This window comes from Augochlora pura, chromosome 1 (genome assembly GCF_028453695.1).
Source record: "Augochlora pura isolate Apur16 chromosome 1, APUR_v2.2.1, whole genome shotgun sequence".
Classification (NCBI taxonomy): domain Eukaryota; kingdom Metazoa; phylum Arthropoda; class Insecta; order Hymenoptera; family Halictidae; genus Augochlora; species Augochlora pura.
The window spans coordinates 14,183,500-14,201,217 of NC_135772.1; positions in this window are offsets into that span (position 1 = coordinate 14,183,500).

Below are 17,718 nucleotides of genomic sequence, written 5' to 3' on the forward strand. Positions count from 1 at the left end.
AAAACAGCAACGAAAGGGAAGCACTCGATCATAACCGACGGTCTACGCTCTCGCCGAACATTTTTTAGAATCGGCACCGCGTAATCATTGATAAGATGAAAAGCGAAAACCACGTACAAATTTGCCTTTTAAACTTTACCTTCCGCTTAGTCTTTTATGCGTTTGCGCGGCTGTTCTCCTTTCATTGCTGCCATTATTGCTGACGAGAATGCTAAGAGCGCCGCGATATCGTACAGATTTATTCAGTCGTCACGTTGCGAGCCTCCGCAAATTCTGGGAACGAGTTAATAGTGATTCATCGTTTAATAGGAAATTATTTGCTTTCTATTTCCGTCTTTATCTTATTCCTATCTCTTTTCCTTTTATAATTTCCGATTTTTGTTCATTGTGGCTTCATGTACACACGCTAAATAATTACCTTTCAATTTTAATAGTATTAGATTTAATATTAATTTAATATTATTAGATTTATTATCAATTTAATATTATTAGATTTATTATCAAATTTAATATTAGACTTATATGGCCGTAAAGGACGCAACGTCATTTCAATAATTTAGCTTCTAAGCCTTCCGTCTTCAGCAAACGACAGGATAGAATGCAAAGAAGTCGTGACTAATCTTACCAGTTGTCATTGTTAATCCCTGGCTTCTCCCTCAAAGTGTCCCATTAATTACGCATCCCGAAGGGGAACGAGCGCACCCCAAACTACCCTCACGGGCAAGTTACAGGGTTGAAATTTTGCACATATGAGTTTTTTTGGTCAGGTATCGAACGTTACAAGAGTCATTAAAAAACCTCTAAGAGCAGTTTTGGCCCTCTTGATCAGTCGAACCTGCGAATGCGAAGAAAAGTTACAGCACCGCGTTAAAAATATCTAAAACAATATATAAGGTATTTAAAATAGCATTCATGTTATTTCCAGGTGCGAAAATGACCTAATTCCCGGCATTCGAGGATTAGTCGGCAGAGAGATACAATTTCTTTAGAAAATACGCTTTAGAACATTTGTATCCAGCAGAAACCCGAAGCTCCAAAGAGTCGGCAGCGTCACCGTTTTCCGCCCCCATCGCGGCACCAGGAAGCGATCGGCCCCCATGCGGCCTGTACACGGTCCGCCGAACCGAAAAGACAATCCCGTCGAAACCAACACTGGCTGTAGCGGATAGACGTCTGCGTCTTACACGTCGTCACGCCGGCAGGTATGGGTATCCATCCCATTTGCAACTAGTCGCATTATTGTTAGCCGTAGGTATGTGCCATACCGCGCCGGTACACAACGGTTGTGTACACACGTATCTCTGGCCCAGGTAGGCTGCCACGTACGAAGCCGCCTCATCCTCCGAGATTCATCGAGCTCGGTGTGCGCATCCACACGCGTCCATACAACACCAAGAAGACACCGTGTGCACAGGTCCCCAGGAATATAAGGATACCGAGCAACGTATCCGGGTTGGCGCTCGCGCTCGCCTCTCTCCCTCTCTCCCTCTCTCTCTCTTTCTCTCTCTCGCTCTCTCTCTCTCTCTCGCTCTCTCTCTCTCTCTCTCTCTCTGTGCAAGTACTATGTCCGTGGGCCTTGTGAGCGGGGCGACGCGCGCGTGTGTGTCGGCGAGAGAACGGGCGCAGAGACTAGGGGGTGGTGTAATATAGAGAGCGGCTAAAGGCGGACGTAATTTCCTGCCCGCCTGACAACGCTACAGACATGTTTGCGAACTCGACACACACAACCTACTTAGAGCCTACATGTGTCCCTACGACAATGCGCCGACACAAGCTTAATCTATTCCCCGCAGGTATGTACGCGCGGGCGCTCGCGCGATCGTGTACACGAGACATATATGCAGGTATATGGACGTATGCATGCATACGCTGTACGTCGCAAGCTCTGTTGTGTCGGTGAACACGAGCAAGAGAGAGAGAGAGAGAGAGAGAGAGAGAGAGAGAGAGAGGAAGAGAGAGAGAGAGAAGGAGCACGCGCATTCACGATGCGACCTACGAGCGTCTACTCTGCCGCCCTGGAGGCTTTGATCGGAATACAGAGAGGATGACCCAATCGCAGGATACCCTGATATAAGTCGCAGCTTCTACCTACCGCGGCCGTCTTCCTCCCCTATCCACGCTACGGCTGGCCCAACCGAATGTGTGCGTGCCTTCCAGGCAGCACATCTCCTGCGGGTCGGTATACCGATTACTGATTTCGGAGATAATTAACTCGGGATTAGGAGCACGCCGTCTGATCGAGGACGGTCACTTTGGAGAACTCTGGTCGCCAGCTCGATATTCGGTCGATGATGAGTGAATAGAAATGATAAATGAAAGATAGGTGGATACTGCGGATAGTTGCGTTTTTTTGTGAGACTAATGAAGTTCCGGTTAATTATAATTGTGCATTAATTGAAGTACCGCTGCGTTATTAAATAAAATAAACTATTCTAATTTCTGTATTAACTAATTCTGTAATACTACATTTTCTGTAAGAAAAAACTTAGATGTTAATACAATAATTTATGGTGCGTCTTCTTCTATCGTAATTCTTCATATTGTATTATCTTAAAAATAGCGATTTCTTCATTTTTTTAGTAAAATTATCATTTTTTAGGGTAACATGAACTTTAAAGATTTGTAAGCGCGCCTCTACCAACATAAACTCAATTCTACATGAAACATACAAGTAAAGCAATAGGATTGTTATATGCAGTTTTAAATTCAATATCTTTGCGTTGCGATCGACTCGTTAAGATTAATAAAATGCTCAACAAATATTTATGTAGTTCTGGTATCTTCCAACTAGATATTTCTCATTTTGCGAAGATCCGCGATCCATCTGTAAGTTACCCCACGAAAGTCACCACTCAAATAAACCGCAGTCTAATCTGTGTTCCGAAGATTCATTTCACGGGGACTCCAGAATCAGCGACTGGCATCACGCATCCTCTTGGGCATTACATAAATTCTCGCTGTTGTTTTTATTATTATATAACCCAGAAGTCGCTTGAGCAAAGGAGCAGGCCCGTGGCAGGTGCTCGAAGAAGAAGAAGAAGAAGAAGTAGTAGTAGAAGAAGAAGAAGAAGAGGTGGAAGAAAAAGATAATATCAAAGTGCGCGACTCTGGTCGTCCTTAGCAGCTAGTGTCACAATAGCTGAAAACGGTTGCAGACAGACTCGGAGTTGGGAGCAAGCCGGTATCACTTAACATCGATTACCGATGAAAGTAGCAGGCGGCCAGGCGGTTGCCCGGCCGGCGGGCATCGGCCGGTGGCCGATTTCGACGGCACTCGAATAAATCTTTCGCAAACCCGTGACACTCGTCATCGGCCGGCTCTTTTTTTTTTTTATTGAAAGCTCTGCTCCCGATAGTCATCGAGTCGTCGAGTGGACCGCGCGCGGGCGCGCGCTGCGCTGTCTCGTTCAAACATTTCGGACAGCCTAAGGAAACACATTTGCCTGCGGGCAAACACGGTCGACTGTGGTAAGACGAAGCGCAGAGGCGAGGCGAACCGTCTTGGCGCTGCCTCGAGGCAAAGTGGAACGCAGAATGTGTCTGGGACTGTTTGCACTGCAGGACAATATTCCGAGTCTTTTGAAGGACGAGCCGAGAAGAGCCATGTTATTTCGTCCGTCTTGCCTATCCCGTCTCCGCTCGTTTCTTTTATAGATCCTTCCCGACAACCTCGCGCTAGCTGCGCGCTCTCTCTCTCTCTCTCCCGAATTTTTGTTATTCCGACAAATCCACCGATTTTCGGAACTCCTGTTCGTCTGTACTTTGATCGTCGGTTTTCGGGTAATCGTCGATAGACACTGGAGCCGGTTACCAATTGTTGTTCCCCTTAGTTCATTTACGGGCGCAATTAACTTCACATTTGTCGTATGTAACTGAAATAATTAAAATAATCAATGCTATTAAATTAAGACAGTTAATTTGTTTCGCTCAAAAATAAACGAAATAAAAGAATACAGTGTTTCTTTTTTTGACATCGAAGGCACAAAGAAATGATTATGTTTTAGCAATATAACATAAATCTTAGCTCCATGTAAAAACAATGTTAATGTGACGATTCGTGGCCAATAATTGAGTCCCAGAATGAAAATGCTACAACCACCACCAGCCAACACTTTCCCAGTTCCAACTTAATAGGAACGAACCTCTTGATCTGACCATCGAAAATTATTCAGACGATGAAAATCAGTTTGCTTGTTTCAGGAAAGATACTCGAATAGTTGTCTTATAGAAGTGACTACAGAGTACGAGTAGTTCGAGAGGAGGGCGTGCCGTCGCGATCGCACGTTCCTCGGCTACGCATGTATACATATACATGGTGGCAGCATAGTAAGTCTCCGTTAAAGGCGTGATCCGAAAGATAAACACATGAACCAGCCGTCAGCCCTTCGTTTTACCCCGTAGCTTTTTTCTATTGAAAATTCATCACACAGGCAGAAGTACGTCGGACCCTTTCGGCGGTGTCGCCCCATCGTGAATCGAGCCACCAGCGCGATTCTTCCGCCTTCTTTCTTCTCGGTGGCCCTTTTCTATCATCCCTCTTCTTTTTCCAATAGGGAGCGCGCTCCGCCCGGGCTGCACCTAGCCGCCCCGGGTTATGAGATTTTATGAGAGCCAAAGCGGTTTACGCACGTAGGATTTCCTTCGATCTGCTTTTCTCTTCGTCCCTGACGTCGAACGGTTATAAAGCTGGGAAACAAGCCGGACTTGCAACTCTATTTTTCCGATGCACCGCACCAAGATGCGCCAGATTCATTTTCACTTTTACGATCGAATCTTTACGGTAAGACTATTCGGGTTTCAGGGTCATCTTAGGGTAGTGTCATTTTTCTATTATTCCATTCCATTAGTATTATTCATTTTACATTCAATGAAATAAAATTCAATTTCAATATTTTCAATGCTAAGTAATGAAATAAATATAGTTGTAAAATCAATAGCAAATTTGTTTGTCTATTACGAAATTATTGAACATAACGAAGTTGTAGTTATATTAATTAGACTGCGGATTGTTATGCTTATTTGTTAATTGTATGCAAGACAGTGCTTAATAGAAATAACTTCATCTAATTAAATTCATTAATAATTTGACTAGCTTATTTACTTAATAGGACTATTTCTGTACACCTTCATACTTGTGGAACATAACCTACCCTGCACATGGATGCATTAAAAAATAAATATTAGATAATTAAATAATTTACATGTGGATAATAACACGATGTCCCATTTCAAGTAACGCACTCAATTATCTCCTAAACTCGAGGGCTACGCCTCCTGATTCCTGTCGCGCCTCTTGCACCCCGTCGTTGCCTCTTTCAGTCGGAGCACCTCAGGCGCGTGTGCCTGTTGCTTTATGTGCGTGCGTGTAGTATATAGGCGACCACGGGGGAGCGAGACGCGCGGCGGGCGCCAGGAGGCGTAACCCCCGCGATCCTTATGTCGCGTGTCGATTATTCCGAGCCCTGTCCTAAGCTATAGCTGCTTTCATAAAATCTATCGAATGAACCCTATTTCGAGGGAGCATTTTATAGTGGTCGCAAATGATTGCTGGGTGGACTTCTGAGATTTTCTAACCCTGTCGGTGCGATGTCGAGAAAGGGTAAAGTTCATTTAAAACATTTCATGGAACGAGCTGTAATTTAGTAAGTATTTGATCGCGTTACTTTAAATAGAATACCCTGTATACATATATCTTGCAGTACTAAATGTACCATAATGTACCATAATAAATATACCATAATACCAGAATATACCATAAACGAAGAAGTACGAATTTAACGAACCTCGTAAATAACTCGTTACCAGGGTATTATAACCTTTTCGTCGAATTACAATTTCGACGCTTGCGTTCAGCATTATTCGATCAACGCCCGATTCTATTCCAGCGCGAAGCAAGATTTGCGAAGCAACTATTTCCTCGATTGATTCGCCAGCGGAACAACGATCAAAGGAAGCTTCCCGAAGGTGTAACATCTAGATAGCGGCGTGCTCTTCCCTTTGAAAGAAGGAGAACGTTCCATTACACGGCTCTGAAGAATCAATCCTTTGGCTCGCCGTCTGCACGCAGGAAAACCGCTTCTGCTTCTTTCAGCTCGGCGGTGAAAGCGCGGCTGAATATGAGGCGAACGCTTTGAGCCGGGGTCGAATAGGAATTTTCGAGTTATTACCTCGTATTCCGCGTGCAAACAGAGGCGAGCCGTAGGTGAAACACGGAATGCAACCGGCTGCCCCGGACAACGTGTTAAATCTTCGCATTCGACTCGGGGCTTCACCTTTTCCCCGGTACCGCTTTTTCCACGAACCTATTCCGTTCTTTTCATTCGCCCGGACTCGTCCGCAGACACATCCTCGCGTTTCCGCCCGTCGCGCGAACTAGACGCGACGCTCTCCCCGGAAAAGAAAAATCGACAGAAGACCACGTCGGGAGAAATTCCCGTCGAACGAACGATGTTCGGAAACTAACTTTTAACCCTTCGAGCAACTACGATTTTAACGCGACATCGGTTTCACGAGACTCACGGATTCGCAAGACCTTGTATTGCTAAAATAGTGGGAAAGTGATTGAAAATATACGAAAAATTAATCAAAGCGATTTAAAAACTTTCAAATCATCGTCCGTTCGTAAATGTATGTAAACGTACGCGACTTGATCGTTTATTAATTAACATTTGCTAAGCTTACGAAACCGTGAGACTTATCAAAATGACGTCACATTGAAATTACCGATGCGCGAGAAATTTTAGCAATTTTTTTTTCTCGCGGGCTCCGATTCGCGAACAAAAAATTCCCGGATAAACCGGATCGCGAAATGCAACTGTAATTCTTGCATATAGAATATCGATAATGGGCATATTGAAACGTCATAATCCCCGGGCGCTGGCAATTATTTTTAACGAACCCCCGGCCCGGGAAATGTTTTCAATAAACGAACGCGGTGATCCAGAAACATTACTGATTAAATCGTACATTATTTATTTTTGAGGCACGCGTTTTAATGTAGGTTAATATTAATTGAACGTTATATTATTCATTCGAATCCGTCGATACCACCCGCTCCCCCCCCCCCCCCCTTTGCCGCCATCCCCAATTCCCTTCGCGCTCGAAAGAACTGCAAACAAGTTCATTATTTTTGTAATTAAGCTTCGATGCGGAAATTGATATCGAACCTGTCCCTGGTAGGAGTATTTTTCCGCATTAATGCTGAAACTCGATGGAATCCATTAAATCAAACATATTGCAGCCATTGGCTACGCAACATTTACATTTTCTAATAAGAAAATGATGATGAAAAGATGGGATTCGCGTTAAATATTTCGTTCAATTCATATTTTAGATGTACATACTTTGTTTATAGATAGTATTATTTAATTAGACACGTGAAACAGACAAAACCATTATAAAACGACTACTGAACGAGACGGATTCGATATATTCATAACAAAAGTGAATCATATGAATTATTAGGCTTTTATTCATTCATATATGTCCTGTTATGGCTAAAATAATTATTTGAAAAATGGTGGACCACTTGGTACGATATATTTTAGGTGTACGCATTAATTTGCAGCTGCACAATTAATAAACGTCACTTTGTCTTAAACGAAATGAAAGCAATGGAAATTATTTTTAGAGAACGATACATTTTGGTCATTCGTAAATAATCAACAAATTCTTCAACAGAAAGCTATGAATTCGGTTGTATAGGAACGTACTTATTGTTGCATTGTAAACTGCAACCAGTAACAAGGGTTGAATGCATGAAACGTGAAAGTTAAATAGACCTTCTCACGTTGCCAAGTGAACAATGACATTGTCAAAAGAAAATATACATCAATTTTCATTATTATAATACTGTTTTCTTTCTAAAATATAGTTTCTTTCTACAAAACACGAAAATTGTCAAAATTTTTAGCCAAAATGACAACGAAATTGATTTTCATTTACTTTTTATTTCAGAACTTATTCGAAGCCCCTATCTCGAGTGGTTTACTCCTGAATTAACGATAGTCAGGTTTGTTTTATCCAAACATTATAAACTATTCATAAAAATTACGATTTTTTAGCAACCAAATTAGATTATTTATTAAAAATGTATGATCGAAACTACGTAAAAGGAGATTTAAACAATAGAGTTACAATGAATCTAACTATTGCATAAGTTCTTTACATAGCATAAAAATTTTAAATAAGAGTCCGAAACTTGTATTTCTAAACGTTCTATCCTGAAGGTATGCATATCACGTGTACGAATATGAAAAATATATCGTTGTATTATTCGCTTCAACAATTTATCAAACGCTTGTAACTCGTACGAACGCTTCTCCTTTGCCTGGACTTATTTTAAAAATTTATGCTAACATACAGTAATCTGCAGCCACCGGCTCGACAAAAGAATTCTAGAAAAATCCTAAATATAAAACTGTACCAATAACGGTTATAAAACCGATATGTTAGCCGAAACCGGATCAAATAATAGCCGCTTCCGGCACTCCATAACTCTTATTCGATAACCGTTTCAAGTACCAGAACCGATATTTTGCAACAATAACGGAGCTCTATCCGAAGCAGCAGCCCGTAAAAATAGCGATCGCGCGCCATCTCGAACTTCCCCTCTTCCAACTCGACAAAAATAAAAAATTATATTAATTAGTTCATTTTCAACACATGTTCCTCCGGGTTTACAAATATACCCGGAGGTAGCTACATTGGTATCGTCTTCCGACACAGACTAACCAAATGTAAATAAATTAATTAATTAATAGATAAGCTATATAAATAATGAATCGGTAAGTAATAATAAATAAAATATAAAAAGAGTATGTAAAAAAGAAAAATATAATAAATAAGATATGATAAGACAAAACGTGATAAAATAGATGAAAATATAATAATATTAAATTACGAATAAATATTAATAATGAATTAAAATATAATATAATGACTTTAAAATAAATCATTGCAAAATGCCTCTAGGGACATTCTCCAGCTGCACAATCTATCTCCAGAGCGCAACCAATTAAACTTCTATAAAAATAGCGATCGCGCGTCGTCTCGAACTACCCCCTCTCCCGATTCGGCGAAAATAAAAAAAAAGTGAGACTAAAATCCATCGTTGCCTGCACGCGGAACAACGAACGTCAACCGGGGATCTAGTCAACCGTGAATTGCCCGCGAAATTCCTAATATTCCGCGGCCGTATCGTGGAAACTCAAACATGGCGGTACGCATTAAAAGCAACGAGCGGAACGAGGGATGGAACCCGAACGGACGGACGGCGCGGCAGGGCGCGGGGATGCGCGGGCAGGGATAGAATAAAGGCGACAGGGATTTCTTCTTTTTCTCGTGACGTTCCTCTCCTCTCTTCCTGCTTCTTCGTTACCGCGAGAATACGACTACGACGACGGCGCACCGTCGACGGGCTGGGGCTCTGTCGTCCTTTGGTGGATGTTATGTGGGTCGTTCCATCTCATCTCGCTCCTCGCTGCTGCCCTCTTCTGTCCCCTCTCCACCCCTCCCACCTCCCTCCCCCCCCCTACTGTCTCTCCTCCGCCACGGCCATATTTCCCCTCCGCGCAGTCCTCTTTCACCCCCTTCCTCGCCGTCTCTTCCGTTCCGTTTCGTTCGAGGCTGGCTTGCGAGCCCAACTTGCGTCAATATTTGACTCAAACACGTTAAAACAATACCCAGGCCCCGGAGTAGAGAGTCGTTTCAACGTGCTTCCCAGAATTTTATCTCGCGTCAGAAAACGCCTAACGACTTCCCGCCGCGGAGAATTTCGGGCTTGTGGAGGGAGTTTGCGAAGACCCTGCCGGAAAACGGTGGGCAGGGGGGGGAGGCGGCACGGCCACGACTACGAAAGTCGACCGATGGGAGAAGAGAGATCTCTCTAGCTCACGGTTCTTTTCCGTCTTGTTTCACGTTTTTTTTTTCGCTCGTTTTTCGGTACGTCCCGCCCTTTTCTTGAGCGGTCCCCGCGTCTCCTTTTTCCGCGCTGTCTCCTTCGGCAGCTTCACCTCCTCCTCCTCCTCCCTGCCTGGTCTTCTTCCTCTTTAATTTCATATTTATCTTCTCCCGTTTTATACGCTCGGCGCGGCTCGCAGCGCGGCGACCAAGTGGCACGCGCGCGCTCTCTCTCCTCGGCCCGCCAGGACTCTTCATTATGGCAGCCCCGTGTTCGGCGGTAAATAGAAGCGAAAAAGGTACCCGCGCGCCGCGGATCGATCGGTGGATTGTTTGATTAATTCATTTCTTGCCCTGGTCCGAGGAGAGAACGGCCGCCGCGGGACCCGGTGTAATGTAGTCTGATTGTTGTTCGAAGGGCTCCGGACGGATGATCATCTTAAGCCAAATAGAATTTCGGAAATTGACGGCCGATGAAAGTCACTCGACCAGAGGGGGATGCGGTCCTCGCGGGATGACTGAATCTTAATTCAAATTATTTTGCTTTACGATGAAAATATAAAATAAATTAGAGAGCGTAACAAGTTCTCTTTTCGCATATTAAATTTCTTGAATTGAGAAAAATAAATATGAGAAAAGTGTTCAAACTAACTCTAACAATGTAATTTATTGAAATATTTTCCACGACAGAGTTTTGAAAGTTTATAGAATTTTGAGCTTGATGGATTCGGTGTTAATGCGGACAATTTTTATTCCCGTTTGCGTCTCTTATTTTCTCATCTCCAACAATCGAATTGTAACCATAACTTTGTATTTAGAAAATTAGTATTTTCATTTGACGGATCGTAGAATACGGAAATCACGTTCCTGCGGCATTAGTCGTTGATCATTCGCTGGTCAAAGTGAGTAAACGTGGCGTCGAACGCATTTAATTGAGCCTTTGCACAGGAATTGACATACCGTTATCGAAAAAAAAAATCGTCTCTCCTAAAACAGCACCGCAAATAAAACCAAATTTGTGGCAAAACATGGTTCTGATAGCTGGGTGGAAAATGGTACGCGCGTTACAGTTACAAATTGAAACGAATTTATTTTTCTCGAAAGCAGAGTACCATTTTTTCCATGATTGTTGACCGTGGCCACACAGAGGCACACTTCTGTGAAAACATTTCGCGTAATAACTTCGGTACACACATTAACCCTTTCAAGACTGACGGGACGATATGCTTCAAGTTACCATTTAGAAAAACCGCCGGGGTATTTGCTCTCAAACACGACCGTTCATCCGCAGTCCGGTCATTTCACTTTCAATTCATTCTCTATCGGCACTAAGGCCGTTAAAACATATAATCCGCCGTTGCGACAGTTTAATGGCGGTTTATACAAAGGATGGGACACAAATTCATCGGTAAAAGCCAAATAGTTTGGAATCTGTTCGATGCTCTGTAAAAGACTGAATTACTATTCTCTTTCTGTTTTCTATCGCTTCAATGTTCAAGTTTAAGCAAATTTAATTTCACTTGTTTTCGACGACTGTAAGAATTGTCGAAGCTCGTACATGTTCGTCATTGCTAAGAAATTGTGCCAGGAAAACACTTTCGAAGCCTTGAAGTTACAACTGGAAATACTTAATGCCATCATACTATTATAATCTTCGATTTTGTAGTAATTTCCAGAGACTTAAACCGTAAGATTCTGAAAAATAAAATCGATTCATTGCCACAAAGACGATCCGCCCTTAAACACAAAATACCGAAAATACAAAATGTAGGAATCTTCAGACTTTTTCTTATTTTTTTATAAAGACTATTATAAAGTCGACGATTCGGAGGAATTTTGAAAAGGGGACGTAAACTCTAAAGGCGCCTCAATGGAAACGCAAAACTGACTGCTCGAGTTGAGAGTCAAGGTACATATAGAAGACGGATCTTGGGCAGGAAACGCGAGAATACGGGTGTTCATTGTGTCATAGAGAAAGAGGTACATTCCGTTCGGCGAAGGAAGGAAGGAAGGGGCCGGGCGGTCAGTAGTCATTCTTCGGGGCCATTTCTTGGGCATCGCGCGCGGCATTTAGGCAGTTTACCGGGCCGTTTCGCCGTCTGAATGGCCGTGTAACGTATTGCAAACATTTTACCGTTGGCCGAGGCGCGCGGCAAACAAGGACGGAGGGGACAATTCCGACTGGTAGGACATTGTGCCTAATGTTTGGACATGTGTTCCGCTCCGGTCATGCCTTTTGTTATCATATTCTATGCATGTTTGCCCGCTTAAAATGTTGTTTTAGCGCTTGCGCCACGCCGCACGGTGTCATCCCCGCTTGTCTCGCCCTTCGGCCGACTGACACGCGTTCCCGTCAATGGAAATCCAGCAGCGTCTTATTCTTCGCAAAGGGGGTGGAACCTGTTGCGAGGTGCCATAGGGTAGCGCGTTCTCGAAAATTTCTCTTTAAACTGACCGGCCCGGATTTTGTTTCTTCAGCTGGAGTATCGTGGAAACGACACTTCCCGTTTGTTTGCGGAGGAGATGATCTAGGCGAGAGCTGCTCTAAATACTAAAACATGTCGCTTTAATCTGCCGAGGACGAGACAGAAGCATGGATATCTATAAATTCGAATTATAATCCGAAAAAGCTTCAACTATAATTCTGTTGAATCTAGAGGAACGAGTGTACGATACAATTTACTATTAATTTCGTGCAAAGAGCCCCGTACTGTAATTAAGAAACTGTTTGAACTCTGCAAATTAATTCATTAACACGTTAACCATTAAACGCATTAGTAATCTTTTACACGAATTGTAGGAGAGCTATATATACTATTAGGTCATTAATATGAATCGCATAAATTTTATAGTAAAATTATAGATAAATAATAATTATAGAAATCAGCATTTAATGCTTAATGATCTAGTATTAATATCATTAATTCTACAGACTTTAAACTATCGACTAAGGGGAAACATTTTTCGAAATTTTAGTAATTCTACAGTTGCCTAACCTACACGCAGACGTTTACGTGTAGACGCAGCAAAATTGGAAACCGTAGAATATCGGCTCGTAAAAATCAAAGAACGGGGCATTCGTAAAAATCAAATATCTCGCGGGCGAAATACATTTCGAGGGAAATATAGATTATGAAGCGGGCCGTTCGAATCTTATATATTTCGAAAATGAATAAAGGGAACAGGGCGAGAGTGTACAACGAATTGAGGGCGGTTCAAGGATGCGGCGGAGGGGGGGAAGAGGATCGTCTACAACAAAAAGTCCATTAATAGGCGGACCAATCGGTCGAAATTACTTCACAATTTTGATTAAAGTGTACAACGGTCTGGCAAATATATACGTAGCAGGAGAGCGTTGTAATTCCGCTGTGAAAACAAAAATCGGTAAAAAAACGTGAAGGGCTGAAAATGGGAAAGCCGGCCTGGCGTCCGGGCTATAATCTTGCTGTCGTCGAAATCCTTTGTTGTTTGTCATGTTTGCCCGTTATTTGTTGATGGTGAAATACGAGCCATTAATAAAAATCTCGGACATTTTTTTCGCAATTGATTCGAAGCGCGCGCGCGCGCGCCGAAAAGCTGGTTGTGCAAACTCGTCGTCCAAGGAACACCTTCTGTTTGGTAACAAACGTTTGCACGCAGATGCACGGCCGTGTATCCTTTTATATATGTATATATATATATATATATATATTTTTTTTTGGGACGTTTTATTTACGTCTGAAGTGCGCATAAAAATGCTTTCACGAGTGATACGGGGAAGGGGGGGGGGGGGGGGGGGGAGGGGGGTGCCGTTTGGAGATCGATAAATATTTGGCGCACTTTTTTTTTCGTAGTCAATTCCGTTCGGCAGAACACTGGAAAAAATGCTTGATACATATTTGCGAGCTGCTCGTTTTTCTGTGATAGCCTATTTACCAAATACGCGTACAAGCGAATGCAAATTTCACCGGCAAAAAAATTGGCTGCACCGTGAAAAACAGAGTGTCTGTTGACACGGGCTCACGGGAACTTTTTTCCGCTGTTTGTGTGTGTTTCTAAGCAGCGCTCCGCGGAAATCAAATAACAGTTTAAAGCCGTTCCGGGTGATCGGCGAAGATCCGGGCGAATGTGTAGCACTTCGGTTCGCAAAAGTGCGCAATATAAACTCTGTAAAATTTTCCATCGAGATTGTATTGACCTTTGTCTGCGTCTTAGAAAACATCGTTAACACTTTGAGCCCGACGGTGTTAAGACGTTTGAGATGCAAAGGGGATGTAAAAACAATTACTCTTAATTCCTGTATTTTTAACCCTTAGAAATGTGTCCACAAACAGATGATATATCTCGTTAAATTTTTTAGGAGCCTTCTATGATTTCGTATTCTCAAAAAGTCTTAACAATTTTGGAGACACTTGTTATGGTTTAAATCTGCCTAAACTTGTTTGCAATAAAAATTAAAGTTCTAGAGAAGTTTATAAAGAAACGGTAATTCTCATGAAACTTTCGAGCAGCATTTACCATAACAATGTACCAGTCACAAAATTAATGCAGTATGTATACTACATATTGCCTTAATTTATTGACTGTGATGTTATCATGAGGTGATATGGTGGAAAAAATTATTTTTATAAATACGAAATAAATGGTACGTTCATACGTGTACACGATCTTAAGATTCTTCAATATTTATCTCAATGTTTAAATTGCTTTATTTTACAGAATTGTTGAGATCGCTGTATTGGCAGTCAAAGTGTTAAAAACAAGACCAGGTCATGAAATTTTATTATCCTGAAGACGCATTCGTGTAAAACGCAACATCCTGTTTAGGCGTAAGATCGTTCTTGTAAACGAAAACGCCCAATCGATTAACCAATTGAAAACGAGTTTTCGTAAACACGACCATTTTTCAGTCCCGATCGAACCCCGGGTCAATGCGAGTGTCATAAATCACTCGGCTCGGTACGCACGCCTTAACGTTCCGCGCCTAACAATAAACCGGGGACATTACACGCGTAATCAAAGGTTGACAGGGACGTTGTGAGGCCTGACTGCCGTTTCCTGGGGGCGTGGAGGGCGGCGTTGCGGCATTCATCGATGCCTGAAAAATAGACAGCCCTGACAAATTGGCTTGGGAAGACTCTATAGTTAGACCGAAACTACCACCTACTACGTAGGTGTTAACCGAATGACTGTAGTAAAATATCTCTAATGTTCATATAATGTAAATTCGTCTATGTGCTTCTGACGTTGATTCGTTACCGTAAGATCGATGTACAAAATATCCCAAAAGTCACACGCAATCAAGAAATGTGAATTTAAGCGATTAACGAAAAACTGGCCTGATCTCTGTTATGGTTTTCTAAAAATTGTACAGCATATCTTTACATTTCGATTGCGAGGCCTAGGTTCGTTTTGATCCGAAGTTTAAATATTATAATTTTACAATCTAGTTTCTATCGATTAATTTAAATTTCCTCATGTTTCAATAAATACTAAACACTAACGTGTCCAACAAGAACTTAAAAATTATATTGAAATAAAATTGATAAAAATACGTATAAATGTTCACAGGCATGCCCAGTTATAATTTTGTCCAGAAGGTTCATCATTCGAATGTTAACTTGAAATGACTTCTGAACAAGGTGTATACATTACTGTTAATAGTAATGTAAACAAGTTGCTAAATATTGAAACAGCAAAATTTTGTTTTCCGGAACGCCCAACTGATGGCAGAACCTTAGCAGTCGCGAAGAAATTTCTCAATGGACCCGTGGTATGAATGCTTGCTCTTTCAACAGGTTCGTCGGACGTTCCCACAATCGATCATCGATCTCGTGAAACGCGAGCGCAACACTCCGCCCTTCATCGAAACCTACTTTCCATTCGATTCTCGTTTAGGGCCGCGGCAAAAAGGGCCAGCCCGGCCCAAGTCTGCGCAACGAGCCGGTGCCAGGAGCCATTCAACGGCACGCCGGAAGAATTCACGAAAAAGGCACAACATGAATTTCACGGCGATTCTGCGGATCACAATGGGGACTCCGGATCCGGACGTTTTGACTTTTGTCCGGTCTTTAACCATTACCGGGTTCCTTCGCTGTCCCGACTTCGCTTCTTCAATCCGAACCGGACGTTTGCTGCTCTGGATTCAAGCCCTTTCCCTATTCACCGTCTTTCTCTCTCTCTCTCTCTCCCTCTCTCTCTTTCTCTCTCACGGATTCCGCACGAAGATGGACTGACCGAGCCCTCGCCTCCCGCGCTTCACCTCCTCGGGCCCCAAAGAATACTACCCCATTATGCATTCATTTGTCGTCGAGTGCGCGCCTAGTAATTGGATCTTTTGATGACTTTGAAATGTTACCGACGTCGACACGCCCTTCTGATTTCAATTCTCAATTTTTCAGATTTTCCGCTTCGCTGTTAGTTCCCGTTTCTCTTGAGGAGGTATTTTCCTCCAGCAACGTGATATTTAATTTGAAAATTGTCAGACTATTGCAAGTCGAGTTCAATTATATTTTGCGCACGTGTTCGATCATGTTTTAAGAAACTAGGGGTAGTTTTATCATTTTGTGCGAAAATCAAAGGTAATCCTAATTTATATGAGTATGATTGTCTGAGATACTATAGGTATGTAAATAACATCTAATTTAATTAAATACTTTAATTTCATTTTTAACTTCATTTTTATCCATTATACTACAAAAAGATTATATATCGTGACTTCAAACTTTTACTTCATACACTTCCTTGATTCAAGTTACAAAATTATCTTTAAACTCGAATACAAAACTTGGATCATTGAGAGTGAACTGGGTAACGAAATATTTATTAACACTTTACCGACGGATAGCCTATAAATCGGATTTTCTAGTAACCGATATTTTGTTATCCGTTATTAAAATAAAAGTGTTAGATTGTACTAATTTAAGCTCCCATAACATTATATAATTTCAAATAAACATTGCCTAATGCTACTATTATGAAAATATAAATGGATTTAATTATTCTATAATGATATAAATACTTACAGCCGGATGACCGATCAGTGGTGTTAATAAAGTAGTATAAAAGTGTTAATTTTGTTTCTTGTAACGGGACGAAACGAGAAGATCCGATCTTGCGTCGGTCTACAGTTGATTAGCAGCTTCGTGAATCACGTGTAACATTAACGTCGATTACAATGGAGGAACAATTCGTACCTGGGACGAACGGTGCTTGTATCCTCGGCGACCGAGCACGCCCAAGGGTGCAAAATGGTCGACAACAAAGTGTCGGGGGTTGATCGATGTCCGACGGCCGCGGAGGAACCTCGGTCTCTAATCCTATCGCGATAGAAATCTAGGCCTATAAAATCGTTTGTACGTTTACGTGTATCGGGGCCGGGGTCCGGTCCGTAGGTTTCACCCTAAAGTTCTCGTGCCGGCGGAAAGGGAAGGAAAAGGGACCGCCTGCCTCGGAGCATGGATTGGATTGGATCGGCTTAACACTGATTTAAGCCAATCAGCAAACAACCAGTCACCAGTCTCGAACCTCAACATTGATCTCGTTAGCTCTTTACAAGTTCAATGTTGCATCCCAAGGGAAACCGGCCGCGCACAATTCGCAGCGCCGCTCGCGATCTCTTCCTTTTTTTAACCGATTGTTTCCCATTCACCCGGTGCCTGTCGACCGCGAATCCTGCTAGAGAATCCTGCGGAGATCGCTCAGACTCGGGGCTGGGTATTGTGGTTTCCCACACACCGATTTGTTTCGATTATTACTTAATAAAATTTGAAAACCGATATCACAACTTGTGAACAAAACTGCACAATTTTGAAAGAGCAGATACGATTATTCGAGTTT